At 37.1% G+C, this 21791-nt stretch overlaps 1 long non-coding RNA gene across 12 annotated transcripts in view; it reads left to right on the top strand.

Annotated features, from left to right (window-relative positions):
• The window catches only part of LOC112668469 (uncharacterized), a 135541-nt gene that overhangs the window by 33646 nt on the left and 80104 nt on the right, over positions 1-21791 (top strand). For 5 of the 12 annotated variants that reach the window (XR_007409366.1, XR_007409363.1, XR_007409365.1 and 2 more), the window contains 2 exons: positions 545-611; positions 4281-4353. The exons of 2 other annotated variants lie outside the window; for them this stretch is intronic. This is a non-coding gene — a long non-coding RNA (uncharacterized LOC112668469). The remainder of the gene's footprint in view (positions 1-544; positions 612-4280; positions 4354-21791) is intronic. 5 more of the 12 variants (XR_003141703.3, XR_003141704.2, XR_003141706.3 and 2 more) reach the window with 2 other exon arrangements.

Raw genomic sequence — 21791 nt, 5'->3', positions numbered from 1 at the left:
TCACCCCAGCTACAATATGAAGCCCTTATGAATCATATTAATCTTCCCAATAGCATGAAAAGAAACTAAAGTTTAAAATAAATAAAAAATAATGAGATCCCTGAGAAAACCTAAGTCAAAAAAGTGGCTGTCTGCTTATCTGTGGAAACAGTACTCGCTCTATTCTGGAGACATTCAGCTAAGCTGTATCACTATGCTGGCATACTGTGGCACTAAATCAATTGCTTGTGTGGATAATTAGTTCCTTCTATCAGAATTAGCAAGGGTATGAGGGTTCACCTTCCTATCAAGTTACTCTAAGACCTAAAATAAAATAACCCCGTATATAAAAACTTATTGTCTTCTCTAAGTAACCCACAATGAATGATTTCAGTAAGAGAGAAGCTGGCTGTCAAGATCAGTCTGTTTTCTGAAACTCCCATCTATCCTCTAGTGAATACCTTTCAGCACATACGCAGGCTTGCCTTTCTCAACCAATTCCCTAGGTTGTCTGATGGCACAGAGATCTAGTGGTGTCTAAACCTGTTTTACTCTCTTCAAACAGCTACTGAAGACAGGTAGAGTCCACACTGGTCAGCTCAGAAGGAAAAAAGATATAAAAATATACCCAGGTGAGCACAACATGACATTTTCTTTCAAATATTCTGTACTTGTGTTCTGCCAAACATTTCAAGAATATTTTTCTATCTTATTTGGATAAGGTTCTTCTGAGTAAATGGGCCATATAAAAAAACACAATGAATAGGATAAGAGATTGATGAGGTCTTGAGAATTAGTAAGCAAGCTGTACTCATAACACTATCCATATACTCTTTACTCAGTTAAGAGTAGTGTGACTTTTTAAAAATTTGCTGAGAAGATACCTTTTCTATCTCTCTCATCCTTATTTATCTAATTCATAATTTTTAAGGTTATGAGCAATTCATTGTTTTCTGATTTACAATGATGGCCTATTGCTTTCATATATGAATACTGTATTAGGAATAGGTGTAAATTTCCTTGAAAATACTCCATCAGCAATGGTGCACAGTTCTGGGAAGGAAGAATCTGGAGACACAGAGCTAATTGTGATGATCATGGAGAAACATCAGGTATCTGTGGATCACCCTTGTGTGGTGGTCTGTGTTTTCACTGGGTACAGAGACGTTGCCTGCTGGCATAGGGGTCTTTTCAGCCTCTCCTGAAGAGTTTATCTTCCATAAGTGCCATCTCCAGAGCCTACGTGTGTCTTATCCTTTGCACATTCATTAAGCAAATACATATTACAGTCTTAACATTTACCGTGCTCCAGAGACAGTGTAACATGATGGTTTGGAGCTAGAACTCTGCACCTGGGCAGTCAGTCTAAGTTCAAATCTTGGTTCAGGCAATTATTGCTTTATGACCTTGGGCGATTTGCTTAATATCTGTTCCTTGCTCTTTTCATCTGCAAATTGGAGGGTAATACCTCTTAGTTATTTGTTAAGATTAATTACTTAATATATAGTCAGTGCTCAGAAAAATACACCAACGCAAAAACACTGATTATTATTGACAGATACTGTCCTAAGCACTGAGCGTATGCCTATCACGGTCTCTTATCTGAGGAATGACAAAATCCACCTGGGGAAACATACCTAAACTGGTATAACAAGAGAACATGGCAAGTGCTTTGAGGTGGAAGTTCAGGGGGTTATATAAACTCCGATGAGGAGGACCTAACAAATTCTCAGGTGAGTCACAAACAATTTAAGTGGCATTGAAACTAAGATCTCTGAAGGATGAAGGGAGTTAAGAAACTATGCATGTGGGAGTGTGTGCTCTCATTGGCTTGAGGGGGAGTTCAGGCTGGCAGAAGCTCATGTATCAAAATCTGAAGGAGCTCTTGATATGATGTGGAGTAGTAAATGAGAAAGTTTGACTGATCTAGGCCATAAACTGAATGAGTTTGAGTTCTGGGGAACATGTAGGGTTGAGGGCAAGGAATGAAAGTGAAGATGAAAAACAGATAATACAAAGCCTTATAAACCTTGTATGACATGTAAACTCTGATTAGCTATTAAGAGTATGGATTTTGCTCTGGGAACAATGGGAAACCCCTGAAAGATTCTAAGCAAGGAAATTATATAGTTATTTTTGAGTAATAGGAATATTGTTTTGGCTGAAGTAGAGTAAGTGAAGTGGAAGGATCTGCTCATTTATTCAATAATTCTTTTCATTTAAATTTTATTTAGTTAACATACAGCACAATATTGGATATGTCAATATAGATATAGATATAGAATTCTATGACTCATCACTTACATACAACACCCAGTGCTCATCACAAGTGACCTCTTTAATCTCCATCACTCATCTAGTCCATCCCCCACCCATTTCCCTCCATCAACTCTGAGTTTGTTATCTATTGTTAAGAATCTCTTATGGTTTGTTTCCCTCTTTCCTTTTTCCTCTTCTCACATGTTCATCTGTTTTGTTTCTTAAATTCTACATATGAGTTAAATCATATGGTATTTGTCTTTCTCTGATTTATTTCACTTAGCATAATACACTCTGGCTCTATCCACACCATTGCAAATGGCAAAATTTCATTATTTTTGATGGCTAAGTAATATTCTGTGTGTGTGTGTGTGTGTGTGTATGTGTGTGTGTGTAAAGATGGAAGCATCATGAGAATTAAGACTGCTGGGGAATGGCTTGAAATTTTAAATGGGCCTCATTTGAGAAAGTGATATCTGAGCAAAGGCTTAATAGAGAAGAGGAAGTGAACCATGTATCTATAGGAGAAAGGTCATTCTCGGCAGAGGAGATAACCAATGAAAAGGGCCTGAGGCAAAAGTGTGCATCACATAACAGTATGAAAGCTAAGGAGACTAGAAGGCAGTAAGTAAACTAAGAGGGGTCATAGGAGATGAAGCAGAAATATAATGATAGGGTATGGGACCTTTGTAGGCCATTTTAAAATTGGTTCTGATGATGTAAGAAACCTTTGAAGGGTTTTGAATATAGGAGTGATTCAATCTCACATTTCAACAGAATCGTTCTGACTAGTTGGTTTAAAATAGATGGTACAGTGATATGTAAGCAAGAAAACCAGTTAGAAAATTACTGCAAGCATTCAGGTGAGCCATGAGGATGGCTTTGAACTCAGTGGGACCAGTCTTAGGCCACCCTAAATGTGTGGTGCTCAGGGAAGGAGTTTAAATGAAAGTCTACAAGTGTTAAATATGACATATTCTATCTTCCTATCTTACAAATATGCCTTCATATTGAGAAGTTTTTAATGCATAAATATATGCTTTTTAAATAACTGAAAGCTGGAAAATGCCAAATATGACCAAATTTATTTATTATTGTATGTATCTGGGAGTTCTGTTGGTGGACTGACAATGTATGCATTATTAATAACATAAAACATATATTTCATGGTTTGTTATATATCTATTCTATAAAATATTTCTTTATTTCAGCAAAATAATTGTTATAATCAAGATTTTAACATAATATTTATTCTGTTCATGACAATGGCAAGTATCCTTTTTTGAGTCATTATATTATTAATATATTGTTAATAATTTCAACTTGGGGAAACTATCTGTGAGACAATACAAACTACAATTGCAAATGAAATTGTTAAAGCAATACTTAGATTCATAAATGAACCATAGATTTTACTTATTAGCACATTCAAATAGTGTAACAGAGTGCATTTGGCAAATTTTCATTATTGCAGAAAATATTACAGTATATTTAAATTTTATTATTTATTCTCCAGGACATATACAAATTTCACAAACACTTAAAGTGATAAGTAGGGGATCCCTTGGTGGCTCAGCGGTTTAGTCCCTGCCTTCAACCCAGGGCATAATCCTGGAGGCTGGGGATAGAGTCCCACATCGGGCTCCCTGCATGGAGCCTGCTTCTCCCTCTTCCTGTGTCTCTGCCTCTCTCTCTCTCTGTGTCTCTCTCATGAATAAATAAATAATATCTTTTAAAAAAGTAAAGTGATAAGTAGATATGTACAGTAACTTTAAAAATTGGTTTCGTTCTTTCCACAAGTTAGAGGAAATTTAAAGAAATGTGAATTGTTTAATATTAAAAAATATTCCTGAGGTGCCATATCCAATTGTGAATACTGAATTAATTCATAACTCCCTCTGGAACCATGAACTAGAACATGAAAGCGAGAAAGTGGACACGGCACTGCTAGGAAATAATATTTTCTTATTCAAGATTCTATTGCATTTATGCTATTTGAGAGGGAAGATTTGGGAAGTTAATTTGTTCTTTTCATTACTTAGGAGCTTCTGCCTTTCAGATCCTCCCCACACTCTGCTGCAGTGTCTATCTTCAATTTCGGCAGCCACACAAACTGTGAGTCTTCAGAGAATTTATATGCAGTTATTTATCTTTTTAAGAATAGAGCAAGTGATGTTAAGTGTTTCTCTGGCACCTGAATGATATTCATCAGGAAAATAGATATTTAGGGTTACGGATTATATTTTGTCAGTGCTAAATGTTTGTTTTCATGTAACAAAAAATGCCCATGTGTTCCTTAATAAATTTATTTTTGTGTGTTTGGGCTAGGCAGGCGCCCTCTAAAGAAGTAAGCAAAGAGAAAAGCCACCTCTTCTCCGGGTCTAAGGGTGGCACTGGTGGAGGGTTCAAAAGGAGACAGATTCTGGAAATATTTTAAGGTATAGTTAAAGAATTCTGCTGTTAACTGAGATGGGCAAGACTGTACTAGGAGCAGGCTTTAGTGTGGGATGATCAAGAGCCCTCATTTTGAAGCCTGAATTTGTGGATTCTATTAGATATTTATTAGACATCCAAGTGGAAATGCCACGTAGACAGCTACATACACAAGTCTGGAGTTTAGGAGAGAAGGCTAGGCTGAAGATGTAGATTTGGGAGTCATGAGCATATAGGTGGTATATAAAGACATGAGATTGGATGAAATCACCAAAAGAGTAAATGTATTTTAGAGAAGAGTTATGAGTAAGGATCTCTTGTGTCTCCTATATTAAGGATTGGGAAGAAAAGGAGAAGACAGCAAAGGAGACTCAGAAAGGAAAGCCTATGAGGTAAAAGGAAAAGAATAAAATATATCATAGAATCCAGATATTTCAACCAGAAACAGTTTAAGAAGCACTATTCAAATGCTACTGATGGATGAGAACTGAGACTTGACCATTGTCTATAGCAACATGGTCATCATTGGTGACCATGAAAAAAGCAGGTTAGTATGAAGTGGTAGGAGTAAAAGCCTTGTTTGAAGATGAGAGGATGGAAGAAAAAGAATTGGATATAGCAAGTATAGAAAACTCAAGGAGTTTTGCTGCAATGAAAATGAGGTAGTGCCTGGATGGCAAAGTGAAGCTGAGATTATTTTTTTAAAGACAGAAGGTATAGCAACATTTTTATATGCTACTGGGAATGATCTAGTAGAGGGGAGAAAAATGATTGTGTAGGAGAGACCAAGAACTGCTGGAGCAATTCAGTGTCTAGAGTAAGTGAGGGGGAATGAGAACACATGGATCAGAAGGAATGGCTTGTGTTAGAAGTATTCATAATTAATTGATGGTAACAGGTGAGAAGGTAGAGTATGTAAGGACCAGCTGCTGGTAGGTGAGTATATTTGATGGTGCAAGTATATTTTGATGGTGCAAGTATGTGGAAATTTGCTTCTGATTACTGCAAATTTCTCAATGATAGAGTAAGCAAATTCGTCAGCTGATAATAAAGGTGGGGGTAGGCAGTTGTAGAGGATTAAAGAGAGAGGACATAGTAAAAGTATGAATGTTAGAGAGTGAGAGATGCATGGATTACACTAAATATCCGCATGTACTTACTGGGAATGAATTTAAAATAATTCCAGTAAATATGGCTGTGTGATTTTATCCAGCTACATTCAGTTGCATAGATACTGGTACATAAGAGGAAGAGAGTTGGTTTTAATCATGTTATTGTTCTTCTAAGACAGTACAACAAAGCAAGAGAGTAGCAAGGGAGTTGAGGGTCATTGCAAGGGAAACATTTTAATGTTGGACTCTGGAATTTAATCTAGTCAAGGAGGTAAGAAAAAACATGAGGATTAAAGGAGAGTGGCAAAGCTGGTAGAACCACTTATGTCAACATGAGTTGAAGAATCATTTGAGTTGGTGTTAAGAGAAGGAATCAGATGGACAGATGGGAGGTAGTGGACAGAGTGATGATTAAAATGGAGATTATGGAAGAGCTGACCGTTAGTTATGATAAGATCAAGGTTATGACCGTGGGAATGAGTATCCAAGTGAGATTAAAACTAAAATCATTAGAGGGGAAAGCTTTAAGAAATTGGGACATTGGAATGCTGGGGTATCAGTTATGGCTATTATGAAATTGTTAAGAATTAAGACTGGAGTCATTTTAGAGAAAATGTCAATGTACCAGGAAATAACATCTTTGGGAAATGATTGGGGAATGGCTCAGCAGCCATTAGAAGTCACAACAATGGGAGACATCTGGTTGGCTCAGTCAGTTGAACTTCCAACTCTTGATTTTGGCTCAGGTCATGATCTCAAGGTCATGAGATTGAGCCCTTCATGGGGCTCCCTGCTCAGCGAAGAAGCTGCTTGAGATTCTCTCTCTCCCTGTACGTCTGTCTCTCCCCGTGCTCACTCACTCATGCTCTCTCTCAAATAAGTAAATAAAATCTTTTTTAAAAGCCACAACAATGGGACAGAGTGAGTAATTTAGCCTGGTGACAGGAGAATGAAAACTGTCAGGGATGGTGGGTTTTGCTGATGATAGAAGTGGTGAGTCAGAGGACATAGAAGAAGGCTTTCCAGAGTCAGGAAAAGGTCAGAGAAATGGACAGAAGAGAGGTGGTAGTCTGGAATTATATGGAATTTAGCCTGGGGGAGATGAACCCTGGGAATCTAGGACTTCTTGGGTATAACTGACATATCAGGGATAAAGTGACATAGGTCTGGTGGTCTCAGGACAGACTGTAGTAGTGAAGCTGTGAGTGTCAAAGTGTGTGGAATGATGAGTGTTGGAGAGTGAAAGAGTGCATGGACTGCTTTAAATGTCTGGGACTAACTCCCGACCCAGGAAATGTAAGAGTGTGAATTGGATTAGTTTGGTTTGATTTGGCCCACTATATATATATTTAAGATTTTCAAGCTTTACTATAAAACAGATATCAATTCTCCCTGCCATAGGTTTTTTTTGTTTTTTGTTTCCTGCCATAGGTTTAGTGACTACCTTTGATTTGTTTTTGTGTGTTTCTGTGTGTCTGTATGACCACCTGATGCCATTAAAGTAATTGTTTTTATTGACGCTAATGAATTAGTGAATTAATTACTGGTTTATTTAGAGAGCAACTTCCTTGGACCAGAGTGCCAGCTGCAGGGACTGAGAGTGGAATATTGCCCCCACTTTTAAATAGCTCACAGAACATCAAAGTAGCATGAGAGAATGATTGTAGTTATGTGTAATTAATAATCATAAATGTGGTATAAAAATAAGCTAATATATTGTCCATCAGACAGATGATTCCTTTTAAAAATTTTCCTTCAATGACTTCACTTATTCTCATTTGTTGATCCATAAAAATAAAAATTACATCTAGATACCAGCTGTTGCAAAGCTCTTTTCAGTTTACTGTCCCAAGGAATCTTGGGCTTGAGTGGCAGGGTATTTAATATGATTCCTGCTTCATGTCAGCAGAGTCCTTAGTGAGAAAAAGACTGGAATGAGAACAAGGAAACCTGGCCCAGGTGCATGGCCATATATTGGATCTCTGCTTTTTCCTATATAAAATGAGTGCATTGCCACTAACTTAGGTGTAAGAGCTTAGACATTAATTCACAAGACATTTATTGAGGGCTTATTACGTATAAGGATTTCTAATAGAAAGCAGGATCAAGAAAGATAAGTTTCACCTTGCACTCTGTTGTCTAATTATTTCACAAATGGAAAATGTGCTTTTCATAATGAAATAGAATTTCCTCATGAAAAAGTGTAGAATAAGAAAAAAAATCCTCCACCCTCCCCCACTTTGTTTTGGCAGGCAGGGCAAAACTCATTCTTGCTGATTACTATTGAAATCCCTGACAAAAGCTTGACTGAAAAATTAGGTATTAGTTTCCAATTACCTGATAATTAAGGTGCTAACTGAAAATTAGGGGGTTGGTTGGTAATAGGTCAAATTTTTAATACTCATAAAAACAATTACATTGTTAAGACGTGGAAAGTGAACAAAACAGCATGATGCTTTCTTGCGTTTCCTGTTTCAGCATTTCAGTGCTTTGCAACAGAGAAAGTGTTACTTTCCAGGGTTGAGGGGTAGTATCCAATTGGACACCAGCACTTTTTCTATTGGTTTCATGCTTCTGATGCCTTGGCATATGCTCTTTAAAGGGAATGGAGGGCAGCCCCCCGTGGCCCAGCAGTTTAGCGCCACCTTCAGCCCAGGGTGTGATCCTGGAGACCAGGGATCGAGTCCCGCGTCGGGCTCCCTGCATGGAGCCTGCTTCTCTCTATGCCTGTGTCTCTGCCTCTCTCTCTCTCTCTCTCTCTCTCTCTCTCTCTCTCTCTCTGTCTCTCATGAATAAATAAATAAAAATCTTTAAAAAATAAAGGGAATTGAAACAAGGGGAAAAATACAAGGAAAGAAAAGATGCTGAACCCTCTCCTACAAGAAATATAACTTCATGGAAAACAAAAACAAACAGCAACAGCAAATCACTCCAACAATTTCTATTTCTCCATAGCTTTAATTCAGATACACAAAGCATCACATTACCTAATACTGTTGCCCAGGCGATTTAATCAAGAGGGCAACAGGGACACATGTGAAAATGCCTCTGTGGCACAGGGAGGTGTTCTTGAAACCATCTGAACAGCAAAACTGATTTTATGCTGCTTTATTTTATGGTAAAACCAACAGTTTTACAAAGTCTGTGCCATCACTAACACAATGTAATTTTTGGAGGGGGGGGAAACGTAAGAAAAGGAGCAGTGATTATCTTTGAACATTGATTGGAAAGAGCTGCTGTTTCAGAGCTCAAATCATTCTGACTTGAGCAAAGCTGTTGTCTCTAGGTACAGGGCCAGTTAACACCCCAGAGGGACAGCAATTCTTGTGTGCACTGAGGCTCAGAGAACAATCTTTACATTCAATATTTGTTCACTTCTAAAGGTTCAGCCCTTTAGGGAAAGGAGTTTTGGAGCTGTTAGTCTTACACAGTCTTCTTGGGGAGAAAAGAAGGCCAGCATTCATAGTGGCTTTGTCGGCTTTGGCCAGCTTGACTCTTTAGAGTCAGCAAATATAGGCTTTTTGGGGGGGCGGGGGTTACCGAACTAGAAGCATTCTTCTGAGACATAGCTGGAAAGACTTCTATTTCTTCCAGAAAGAAGACAATGTCAATATTAATAACATACCAGGTAGGGCAACTCCAGGACCAACAACAACCTTTATTCATGGATTTATCCATATATTCAATAAATTGTACAAAGTACCTATTGTTGACAGGCTCTGTATTCAGTCAATACAAAAATAAGTAGTGAATATTAAACCATCTCTACCACGTAGGAGCTGTCTAGTGTGGAAGATTAATAGATAGTCACAATATCTACTCGTACAAACAGGGTAATCACAGCTTGCAATGCAAATACATTGGAGAGTCACCCAACAAAGAGTTAGCTGGTATGTGAAGAGATATAGGGAAGGTTGCCCGATATTTAAGCCCTTTTATTTGTACTCAGGTGACTTTCTTGTCTTTGTGTCAGGAGACATCAATTATTTAATACAAATTAGTGAGTATTTGTTGAGCATTCACTATGTTTTAGGTACCATTCTAGATATTGAAATAATGAGTAAGAAAGAAAAAAATATATATAGTCTAAAAGGTGGAGTCAGGCAATAAACAATCTAAGTAAGTAAAACAAATAGTATGTTAGAAAGTTCAAAGTATTATAGAGAAAGTACATCAAGGAAGGGGGATAAGGAATGTCAGATGGGCAGAGTATCAGATGAGGGGGGGAAGGTTGCAAAATTTAAATGCTTTTACTCTGAGTGAAGTATGTTCTAGCAGAGGAGTGACAAGATCTGATTTCTACTTCAGCAAGATCACTCTAGCTGATGTGTCAAGAACAGACTTATGGGGCCAAGTTGGGAATTGGGGAAGCTATTAGAATAATCAAGACAAGAGAAGATGATGGAGTGGATCAGGTTTATAGGAGCAGGGATTGTGAGAAATGGATAGACTCTGGATATATATTGAAGATATTAACTAGGAGCATTTGTGGATGAGTTTGGGATGTGAAAGAGAAAAAGAGAAATCAAGGACAGCTCCAAGAATTTTGGACTGAGCAACTAGAAGGATGGAATTACCATTAATTAAAATGGAACACAGAGAGGAAAAAGCAGGTTTACAAAGGGAAGATGCAAGATCATGCGTTCAGTTGTGGACTTAAAAAAGATCGAGGTGCTTCTTAGCCAAGTGTAGGTGTTGATTAGGCAATTGGACATGTGAGTCTGGAGCTAAGGGGAGAGCTTAGAGGAAAGATAAATCTGAAAATCAACTTATAGATTTTTTAAAGGGCTGAGGCTACACAAGGTCACCTAGGAAGTAAGTGTAGACAGAGAAAAGGCTCAAAGACTGAATGAACCCTATGGCACTGCAGTGTTTGAGGAGATGAGGATGAACTAGCAAGGAAGATGGAGAAGTACTGGCCAATGGGGCAGCAGGAAGAGGAGGAGTGTGATGTCAGCAGCTAAACAAAGGTAGTGTTTCAAGAAAGCGAGTCATCAAATATTTCAAATGCTGCTAAAAATTAAATAAATTGAGGAAGGTGGATTGAACACTGGATTAATCAATGTAGAAACGCTCCCTGGCCTACACAAGAGTAATTGTGGTAGAATGGTGGGGTAGTGGGTTCAAGGAAGAATGGAAAGTGAAGAATTGGAGACATTTACATAGACAACTCTTGTAAACCACTTCTAGCATCCTCTGTTTGATAGGTAAAGGTGTCCCCAAGCAACTCTCTGCTCTTTTCCTGTACTTTTAAGGATATGGAGTCTGAACTAGGAGCTTTATTTTATAGGAGAGAGGGAAACAGGGAGAAGTTATTTGGGATGGAATTCAGCAGGAGGTTCTCAAATTCAAAGAAGGCAATAATGTTACTGGAATCTTTCAGTTTGCAAGGAACAGAGACGTGTTCAGATTGACTGAGTTCAAAAGTGCTAGTTGGAAAAATACACAGAGAAACAAAGGACAGGAAAGAGTTTCAATAGTAGCCCTTGGAGAGCTGGAATATTACTCAAGATACAAGCAGCAGGGACCCAGTCTTATTTGTTTTTTTTTTTTTAAAGATTTTATTTATTTATTCATGATAGTCACAGAGAGAGAGAGAGAGAGAGAGGCAGAGACACAGGCAGAGGGAGAAGCGGGCTCCATGCACCGGGAGCCCGACGTGGGATTCGATCCCGGGTCTCCAGGATCGCGCCCTGGGCCAAAGGCAGGCGCCAAACCGCTGCGCCACCCAGGGATCCCCCCAGTCTTATTTCTATCCCTTCACCAACAGATGTTTATTGCTCCCTATTATCACAGCTCTACCATATTCCTGACTCAGCTCTTCCCTCTATCTGCTTCCATTTGTTCCACTTGGGCTACTACTCCTGGTCATCTCTGTATTCTCTTATCTCACGGCTTCTGAATAATTATGAACTTTGCTGCCTTATTCTTCTACTTCATATTTTCTCTCATCCAGTTTCTGCCCAACAACCAATCACTAACTTTTTCTGTATCTCCAAATTAAAATTCCTCAATAGAGGGGCACCTGGGTGGCTCAGTCAGTTGAGTATCTGACTCTTGGCTATGACTGAGGTCATGATCTCATGGGTTGTGACATCAAGCCCCGTGTCAGGCTCCCTGCTCAGTGGAGAGTCTACTTGAGATTCTCTCCCTCTGCCCCTGCCCCCCATAAATAAATAAATAAATCTTAAAAATAAAATAAAATAATAAGATAAAATAATAAAATAAAATAAAATAAATTCCCCAATAGAGAGGATTAGATTGGTTAGAGAGTAACCATTTTAATGAGCAGAGTTGTTTTTTTTTCCAAAAATTTTATTTTATATGTTACTGGTGCTGATCTCTGGTTGGTTGTGGTCAGAGTATTGGATCCATGTTCATTAAGGAAGAATCATGGGAGTGGTGTCATGGGCACTGGTAGGCATTCAGAGCTTCACAACTGCTCTTGAATATAGTTGACTGAATGCAAAATAAGTTGGAAAGAGATAAATACATGGAAAATATGGTTAAAATGACTTCAGATTCAATTGTGTAGAACTTTTTTGAGATAAAAATATATAATACATGACTGAAGTATACATATAAACAAGCATGAGGGTGGAGGTGGATCATATTTCTATATAAGAATATTCTATATTATAAAGATAATTCCCTCCAATTAAGCCATCAGTTCAGTTCAATTCAATTCAATTACAACCAAAAACCCAGTGAGAGTTTCTTTTGAAACATGGCAAGTTGATTCTAAAATTCTTATGGAAGAGAAAATATGTTGAGGGAATCTTGCCCTACAAATATAAAAATCCACTATAAAACTACAGCAAAAAAAGAATATAATCCTGACACTAAATAGAATAGACAAATAAATCAACTAAACAGATGGAGATTCCAGAAACAACAAAAAAAAAACAATATTTGCATTGTAATTCAATATGTGATAAAGGTTTTTCTGTCATCATTAAATATATAATGATAACACAACAAGCTGGGGGAAAAATGAAACAAAGTTAAACTGTACTTCATACCATACATCAACACAAAATCCACATAAATTAAAAATATAAACATAAAAGTTGAAAGCAAAAAATAGAAGAAAACAAAAGAGGCTATTTGTGTAATCTTAGGGTAGAGAATGCCTTCCTGAACATTAAATCAAATATATATATATATATATATATATATATATATATATATATATACACACACACACACACACATAAGGGAAAAGTTCTTATATTTGACAACATAAAAATTAAAAACGTAGCACAAGGTGCCATAATAAAGTACTAACAACAGCAGAAAAATACAGATGGGAGAAAATATTTGCCATATGTATGAAAAACAAAAGGCTAATATACAATATACAGTGATACATTAGGAACTCGACAGAAAAATGAGCAGACATTATGTTCCATCCCTTCTCTTTTTGAGGATCTGAAAAGCTTGTCATGTCTGTAATTTGAAACTGTGTATACAGATACATGTTCTGCTATTGACTCTGGCAAGAAAATCACATCACTTAACGTCTCTGAGATACCAATCATACTTAATTCATGGAGAGAGGAGCACTTACTTAATTCAAAGACATGTATTACCAATGATGCCATTTCAACTATCAATGCAGGGCTACTTTTTACCATGGGACTATACCATGACCTTTAAATGATGATGTCTATTCACTGTGTGCATGCAGATTCTAAAGATCTCAGGAAAGATTTTAACTTCTCTTCTTGGTTTAGACCCTTCAAAATAGTGAGTAATTTCTGTGGGTAATTTTATTACCCAAATCCTTATCTTCCAGCACTTAAGGCCTCTATCAATTCATCCCGGATGCCTTGCTTACAAATGTTCCTAAGTCGTAGACTACAGCTCCCAATTGGATCATAAATTTTTCTAGGGCAAGTACCACATACTTGACTTCTTCTGTATTCCCTCCTAGTATTTAATAGTATTTAGTGGAGTTCTCTTCACATACACAATGAATGTTTTTCAACTACATATATCCGCATCTACTTCCAGACACAATTACAAAGGGGAACTTCTGATTGAAATGGAGAGGGGAGAATGGGTAACGGGCACTGAGGGGGGCACTTGACAGGATGAGCACTGGGTGTTATTCTGTATGTTGGCAAATTGAACACCAATAAAAAATAAATTTATTATTAACAAAATGGAGAGTGGAGTTGCAAATGAATTCCTTGAAGAAATGAGTTTCCCTCTAATTTAGGGCTATATATGCAAAATCGAAGATGACTTTGGCCTAATTGATTTATCACTATAACCATTAAGCCTACCTTTTTCTGGATTGCTTATTTTTATTACTAATCCTTACTCTACAGAAAACTAAAGTGCAAGTTACCCTTCAACATGTATGAAAAGAAAAGTAAAAATATTAGCCCCAATATGTCTTAACTGTTATGGGCTTGATTGTTATTTTCCAGCTGCACAGTGAGGTTATTAGGGATGACATCACTGTGTATATACAATATATTTCAAATCCCCATTTGGAATGCAGTGACAGTCCTAGTGCCATAAAAGTATTATACTACTAAATAATTAACTAAGAAATTATGAAAAACATAATGGAGAATAAAAGACAATTGCAAAAGCATCTATCACAACAAAATAGTTGTCTTTTATAGTCTATTCTGTTTTTCTGTGACTGAAGAACAAAATATCAATTATGGGCAGATGGCCATTAGCATAATCCATAATGCCAGAAGACAAAACAATGCTTTGTATCTATCACCTTTGATTAGTAGCATAATGTTTTATTAGACTCTGAATAAATAACAGTGAGTAACAGAATATGGGCTTTGACAAAGCAACAGTTTGTTTTCAGTAGTAGCATCTCTGTTAGTAAATAAAAGAAAGGAAGAAAATACCATCTAAAACCTTAAATATGGACCAAAACGTGGGATGTTCCTGATTTCCTCAAAGCAAGAACACACACTCAGTATATAGCAGTCCACTTAAAAATATTAACATTTCCATAAAAATCTTCTTTAACAAGATGAAAAATAATTTGGACTTTCTAACACAAAACCAAACCCCTAAGGAACATATCCATGTTCTAAGTGTTTGAAGGAAAGTTTATGCTTTCAAGCTTGGTGGGTTTGGAATTCTTGTCTTAGATTTTACTTAATAAGCCTTTGACAGCTTCTGCTCCATGTGGTTTCCTTAACCTCCATTGCCCTCCACTCTATTCATGCGAGGAGGGAAAGAAATCAAAGGCCACAGACAACAAAGCCTACAGAGCCTCTATCCTTAAAATTTAAGATGCTCCTGTGGCTTAGATTGGCTGACTCACAGCTAATAGCAAATTCAGGTGAACATCTTTTCTAAATAAAATCTCCTTAGAAAGAATGGACAAAGGCTATAAAACATGAGACTGCAAGTTCTTTAATTCTGTGCAAGTACAGAAATTACAACCATTTTATAACCTGCATGAAACAGAGGAAAGCTGACCAGCAAGCCTGCAAAGAGACCAGTTTTAACTGGAATGGTGTCAACTAAGGGGATGATCGCTGGTAGAGAAAGAAGAAAAAGATCTCTAGGGGAGAAGGGAACTCTCAAGTGATGGGGGAGGTCTTCTAGGCAGCATTCGGCAGAAATTCTTTCTTTCCTCTACTTACGTCCAACAAAGTAGTCATTTTGCAAATACATTTTTCAGCAAATGCATTTTGCAGATGGCGTTGGCAGAGCCAGTTTGCACTGAAGGAGAGTTGCAGTGCCAGCATTCCATAAATCTGTGAAGAGAGCAACCAGAGTCATAGAAATATAAAGATGGGGTGTTGAGCAACTGCCATCATATTAAAAACTCTCTGCAGTTAATATTTTGGAACTTAGTGGCTAGACCTTGCGGACCAAGTAAGAAGCTCCTTCTCATTATCTGATAGTACTTCCCCTAAAAATCTCTATCTTGTTCTTAATATATTTGTGGTTTTATTCTGATCATGAGAACTGTATGTGCTCAATGTGGAAATTGTAAAAAAACAAAAAATATTTTTTAAAAGGGAAAATTCTATCATCCCATGTTGATACAGTTTCTATGTTGACTCACCCAGGGTTCTTTTTTTCTTTTGTATTTTATGTGAGAGTGTGTGTGTTTTAAAACTAGACTGTAGCCCAGAAATAATTCTGTATCTTTTTAAAATGAGTGCATGAGTGCATCTCCTTTGTCATTAAGTATTCAGATATTCCCCCTACATAGTATTCAGTATAACTATTGAGCATTAATATAAAAAATATTTTGCTCTATCTGTAATTATTATTTGGACTATTAATTAATGCAACAAGACAGCAAAATCAAATATGTAGAATTTTAGAATATGAGACAAAAATCAATATTACTTGCAAATGATTGTGTACCTAGAAAACTCAAAATCACCAAATAAATCAACAATCAGGATAAGGAAATTAAGGAAGTTGGCTAGAAATAAGTTGAACTTTGTTTTATACTAACAATATACAATTAGAAATTGAAATAGAAAGAATAAGAAATTCTGTTCACAATTGCCACAAAATCTATGAAATACCAAGGAATACATGTTGTAATGAAAAATTATAAGAACATACTGAAACCATATAAAAAGTACCTTAATTAATAGACATCTCATGGTCCTTGGAAAGGAAGGGAATACCTTAAAGGCATAATGTATTCCTAAATGCAAATTAAGTATCTGTTTCAAAATACCATTGAGTAGGTTTGATATGTTATAAGATGAAATGTAAATCTTGTGGCTTACATGAAAATAACTTTAGAGGGCTCTGGGGATCACCTCCAGGACTAAGGCAGATGCCCTTCAGAGTAATTGACGCTGAAGCATAAGATATCCATGTGACTACTCATCAGTAATGACATATAGGAGGCTACAGAGACAGAAAACATATGAGCAGCACATCACAGGATCAGACATGAATTACAGATTTTGATTTGCAGTCAAAATGATTTTTCCATCTGAATAGCAGTCTTTAAGGTTAAAGAGATAATATTTCTTTATTTAGAAATAGTTAATAAGGGGATCCCTGGGTTGTTCAGTGGTTTAGCGCCTGCCTTTGGCCCAGGGAGTGATCCTGGAGACCCGGGATGGAATCCCACGTCGGGCTCCCTGCATGGAGCCTGCTTCTCCCTCTGCCTGTGTCTCTGCCTCTCTCTCTCTCTCTTTTTCTGTGTCTCTCATGAATAAATAAATAAAATATTTAAAAAAAATAGAAATAGTTGATAATAGCAAGGCTAGGCAATGGAGTTAGTATATTAATTCATTTTCAATCGAAATCCAAGTGAATTTCTTTGCAATTATAAAAAATTAATTTAGAGTTCTTATGACAGAAGAAATGCAAGAAGTGACAAGATTTTTGAAGAAGAATATTGTAGAAGAACTAGACCTATCAGATATCAAAATATATCAAAAAGCTGCTATGATCAAAGGACTACGCTGTTGACAAAAGAATAAACAAATGGATGAATAGAACAGAAAAACAGAGTCAAGGAATAGATCCAAACATAAGCGGGGATGAAATATATTTAAATAGGAGTAATCAAAGATGTGAGGGAATGAAGGATTATTCGATAAATCTAATTGGGCCCATTGAAATATGTTAGGAAGAAAATTAATTTATATTTCATCTTGTTGGAATATTTGGAATTATTAAAACTGAAATGGAAAAAATATATATGTTGGAATTATTAAAACTGAAATGGAAAAAATGCAATGATGTAAGAAGATAATAATTTGTGAATTCATATGGATAAGGATTTCCTAGTAAGATAAAAAAAAATCCAGAAGGAATAAAAACCTGATCACTTTAATCAGATAAATATTAAAATTTCTAGTATCTCAAAAGATTCTATAAATAAATTCAAACAACAAAAATGAGAATAAAACATTTTTAGGGGGATCCCTGGGTGGCTCAGCGGTTTAGCGCCTGCCTTTGGCCCAGGGCATGATCCTGGAGTCCCGGGATCGAGTCCCGCATCGGGCTCCCGGCATGGAGCCTGCTTCTCCCTCTGCCTGTGTCTCTGCCTCTCTCTCTCTCTGACTATCAGGAATAAATAAATTAAATCTTTAAAAAAAAAACATTTTTAGGTACGCCTGGGTGGCTCAGCAGTTGGGCGCCTGCCTTCGGTTCAGGGCATAGTCCTGGGGTCCCAGGATCAAGTCCCACATCGGGCTCCCGGCATGGAGCCTGCTTCTCCCTCTGCCTGTGTCTCTGCCTCTCTCTCTCTGTGACTATCATGAATAAATAAATAAAATCTTTTAAAAAAAATTTTAAATATAACAGACAAAAAACTCACATCTCTAATACACAAAAAATCCAGCAAGTCAATAATCATCTATCATAGAAAATACAATTAATACAGTATAATATAGGCAGAGTGTGAATACAGTATTTCCAGAATTAAAATCTAATCAATAAACATGTAAAAATAGTCACAACCTGAGTAGTTTTCCAGGAAATGAAAAATGAAATATCAAAAGTGTGTGATTTTTTTTTAATTAGAGTAGAAAATTAGAAGGTTTTATGATACCTACTGTGAGTGCAGGTACAGGAAAAGAGCAATATCTCACAGATGTTGGCAGGAGTATACATTTGCTCTAAGCATCTTGGAAAGTAATTTGACAGTAACTATGAACATTTTAATAGTGCATACCTTTTCATCCAACCACTTCATTTGTAGGATCTATCTCACTGGTATAAATTGATACTTATGTACATGAAAGCTCATTATAGCACCCTTGAGGTTCCTAGACACTGCAAAGGCTCTTTATTGTCCAAAAATACTTGAAATAACTTGTCTTTTTGATCCAAGATAATTGACCTTTAAAGTTTTACCCAAATAGCAGGCATCCAAATAATGCTATCAGGCTGGCACAACCCACTCTTAACTGACCAAGGCAGTCAATCCTTTTGTAAAATGTATTAAAGTACATTGAACTTCATAGAAATACTCTCTTAAAATTCCAGCAATAGACATGGGCATTAGGAGTAGACAAAAAAAAAAAAAAGTCAGTCTATACCATTGTTAGATCTTTTATCCAGCTTTATCCCTTTAATTCTCTCCCTGTGTATAAATCTTTAGATGTGGAGTCAGATTTTATGATACCACATGATATACTGCGATTCCAGTTGTCTACCAATTTTCTTACTTCCCAATTGACAAAGATATAAGATGAACTCAACTATTAAAGATGTTTGGTCTAGTAATACATTTAGTTTAGTTAGTTTGGGTAGTTATATTATAATATCACTAGCACATATTAGACCTTCAATAAATTTTGATTGAAAGAATGAACAAATAGCTTTAATTGAGGGGAAGAGAAATGTGAAACATGGAAGGGGAAAGACATAAACCATTTACCCAGGTATTTGTGGTATGTCATAACTTCTTATGTTTTTCTCCAAATATTTGCGATGCACACTTTTTATCAGGCACCATTCATTTATTTGACAAATATTTCTTGAGCACCTACTGTAAGCCAGGCACTGTTCCAGAAACTGAGGACACAACAATGAGTAATATAGATGATGGATATTTCATTGTATGAGAAATGTCCTAGCCTTATACATACACTATCTACCTAAAGGTTTTTCCAGCATGTTTCAGAACACACACACACACACACACACACACACACATATCCCAATAGGAACTTCCTTAAAACTGCAAATTGTCTTAGATTTCATCCATTCAATCAAAATATATCTACTGAATGTCTGCTACTATGAGTCAGCCACTGTTCTTGACACTGGGGAAACATCGGTAAATGAGAAAGACAAAGTCTTTGTCTTCAAGGGGATTGGGTTCTAAAAGCAAACAAGATAATTTCAGATATTGGTAAATGGCACAAGTAAAATAAAGAGGGCTGTATAATAAAAGTAATTGAGGGGAAGGGCTAAAACCTAGGGTGATCTGTGGAGGTGACATCTGAGCTGAGACCTGAATGACCAGAAGGAGCCAACCCTGGGAAGATAGAGAGGAAGAACTAGAGCTAGATCTTTCTAGATGAAAGGAACAGCTTCTGCCAAAATGAATGAACTCGAGGTATTCTAGAAACAAAGAGGCACAAAATGATCAAAGGAGAGGGTGGTAAAAGATGATTTCAGAGAGATGTCAGGAGGAAAAATCATGCTGGATGTTGTAGCTAGATAAGGAGCATGACTTTTATTTAAATATGTGGTGGAAAGTCATTGGAAGTTATTGAACAGGTAGGGGAATGATGAAATAAGATTTACATTTTTTGAAGATTGCTCTGGCTGCTTTTTAGAAAACTGGATATAGGGACATAAGAGTGGAAGCAGTACTATATTTTCCCAGATGACAGATGGTAGTCTGGACCAGAGCAGGAACAGAAAAGATGGTATAAAGTCATTAACCTCTGGATATATTTTGAAAGTAGAGTGTCTCATGGGCCCCAAGACCACCTTCAACTGTTGATTCACCACAAAGACAAGATTCAATAGCTGTAAGGTTCATTACAGCGAAGGCTATAGAGCAAAAGCAAAAGGAAAAAATATGAATTGGGCAAAATCCAGAGAGGCTAAACACAGGCTTCGAAGTCTCTTCCCATCTGGGGCCACACAGGACATGCTTTCTATATAGCAGTAAATGTCGGAGACGGATGTGCAATGTATCAGTCTAGGGAAGCCCATTTTAGTCTTTTGGTCTGAGGCTTTTATTAAGATCGGGTAACACAAGCACATCACGATATATGATGGTTCTCAAGCCACCATACCTACCTACACATCTGTCTCAATCCTGAAAAGTAGCCACACCGCAGCAACTGGGCAACAGAATATCATGAAGACCTAAGGTCCTAAAAGCATATTGGGATAGAACTGAAACAAATGAAACTGTGAAAAGGGAAAATTTAATAGCCCTTCACATTTGAATAGATTTACAGTTTACAAAGCTTTTGTTTTCACATACAAAGTTTCCTGATTTATGTAGGCCAGAGTTTAAAACAAGGGTGGGGGCAGCCCCCGTGCTCCCTGCATGGAGCCTGCTTCTCCCTCTGCCTGTGTCTCTGCCTCTTTCTCTCTGTGTGTCTCTCATGAATAAATAAATGAAATCTTTGAAAAAATAAAATAAAAATAAAACAAGGGTGCATTTATCATTTCCATGCTTCTTGTACTACTAGCCTCTGAAAATTGCTAACTAAACACAGCTTCTTATCCTGATCTAGAAGCCCTGCACTGAGCACTGCTTCATCCACTGAGCATGCCCACTTTGGGTGGGACTCACTTCTATTTCCATGGGGCTACCATCTTCTCCAGAAACAACTGGTGAGATCAATTCACTAGGGCCCTCAAGATGACAAAGCTTCAGAGTTTTGTGGGAAAATGGGGAAGATCACTTCTTTTTCCTTTTTTTATCATAATCAGGTAGAGAAGTCCCAGAGCAATACTGCATGAGTCCTAATATATTACAGGCTCTTTAATGAAATGCCTATGTCAATTTTTGCTCCCAGTTTTCTATTTTGTTTGAAGACAGGCATAAGTCTGTTGGCAGGAGTGGATGTGGAGTGATGTCCTTTCCCACTGCATCATGTTCCTAAATGGAGGACCTGCACTAGAGTAGTGCTCCTGGCCTTTCTCCACAGGAGGAAGAAAATCTTCACTCAGCTCAACACTTCTTGCTTCTCCCTTTGGGACAGGTCTTCTGTAAGAAAACAAATAGTCTTAGTTCTATATACTATGAATTTTGTAAATGCAAGTCCCCATCGGAGGTGGTGTGCTGGATTTGTTTAGTGCTGCCTATGACTAGGTAAATCTAGCTAATTCAGGGGTACAGTACTAAGAGTATGTTGCTGTACACATAAACTATGTTCTCCAGACCCAACAGTTTTTAGGAATAAAGATAATATTGTTGATCTTCATCTCTCTACTCTTTTAGTTTCAAATTCAGCTGGAAAGGAGGTATTCCATTTCTTGGGCCCACCAAATTCCACAGTCTATGAGAACTAAGTTGGAGAGAGTTTCCAGTGACAGACTTTCCTTAAAACTACT

The sequence above is a fragment of the Canis lupus genome, chromosome X (genome assembly GCF_003254725.2).
Source record: "Canis lupus dingo isolate Sandy chromosome X, ASM325472v2, whole genome shotgun sequence".
Lineage (NCBI taxonomy): Eukaryota > Metazoa > Chordata > Mammalia > Carnivora > Canidae > Canis > Canis lupus.
The sequence above is the reverse complement of the archived record's forward strand: the minus strand, read 5'-3'. Positions and strand labels throughout refer to the sequence as shown.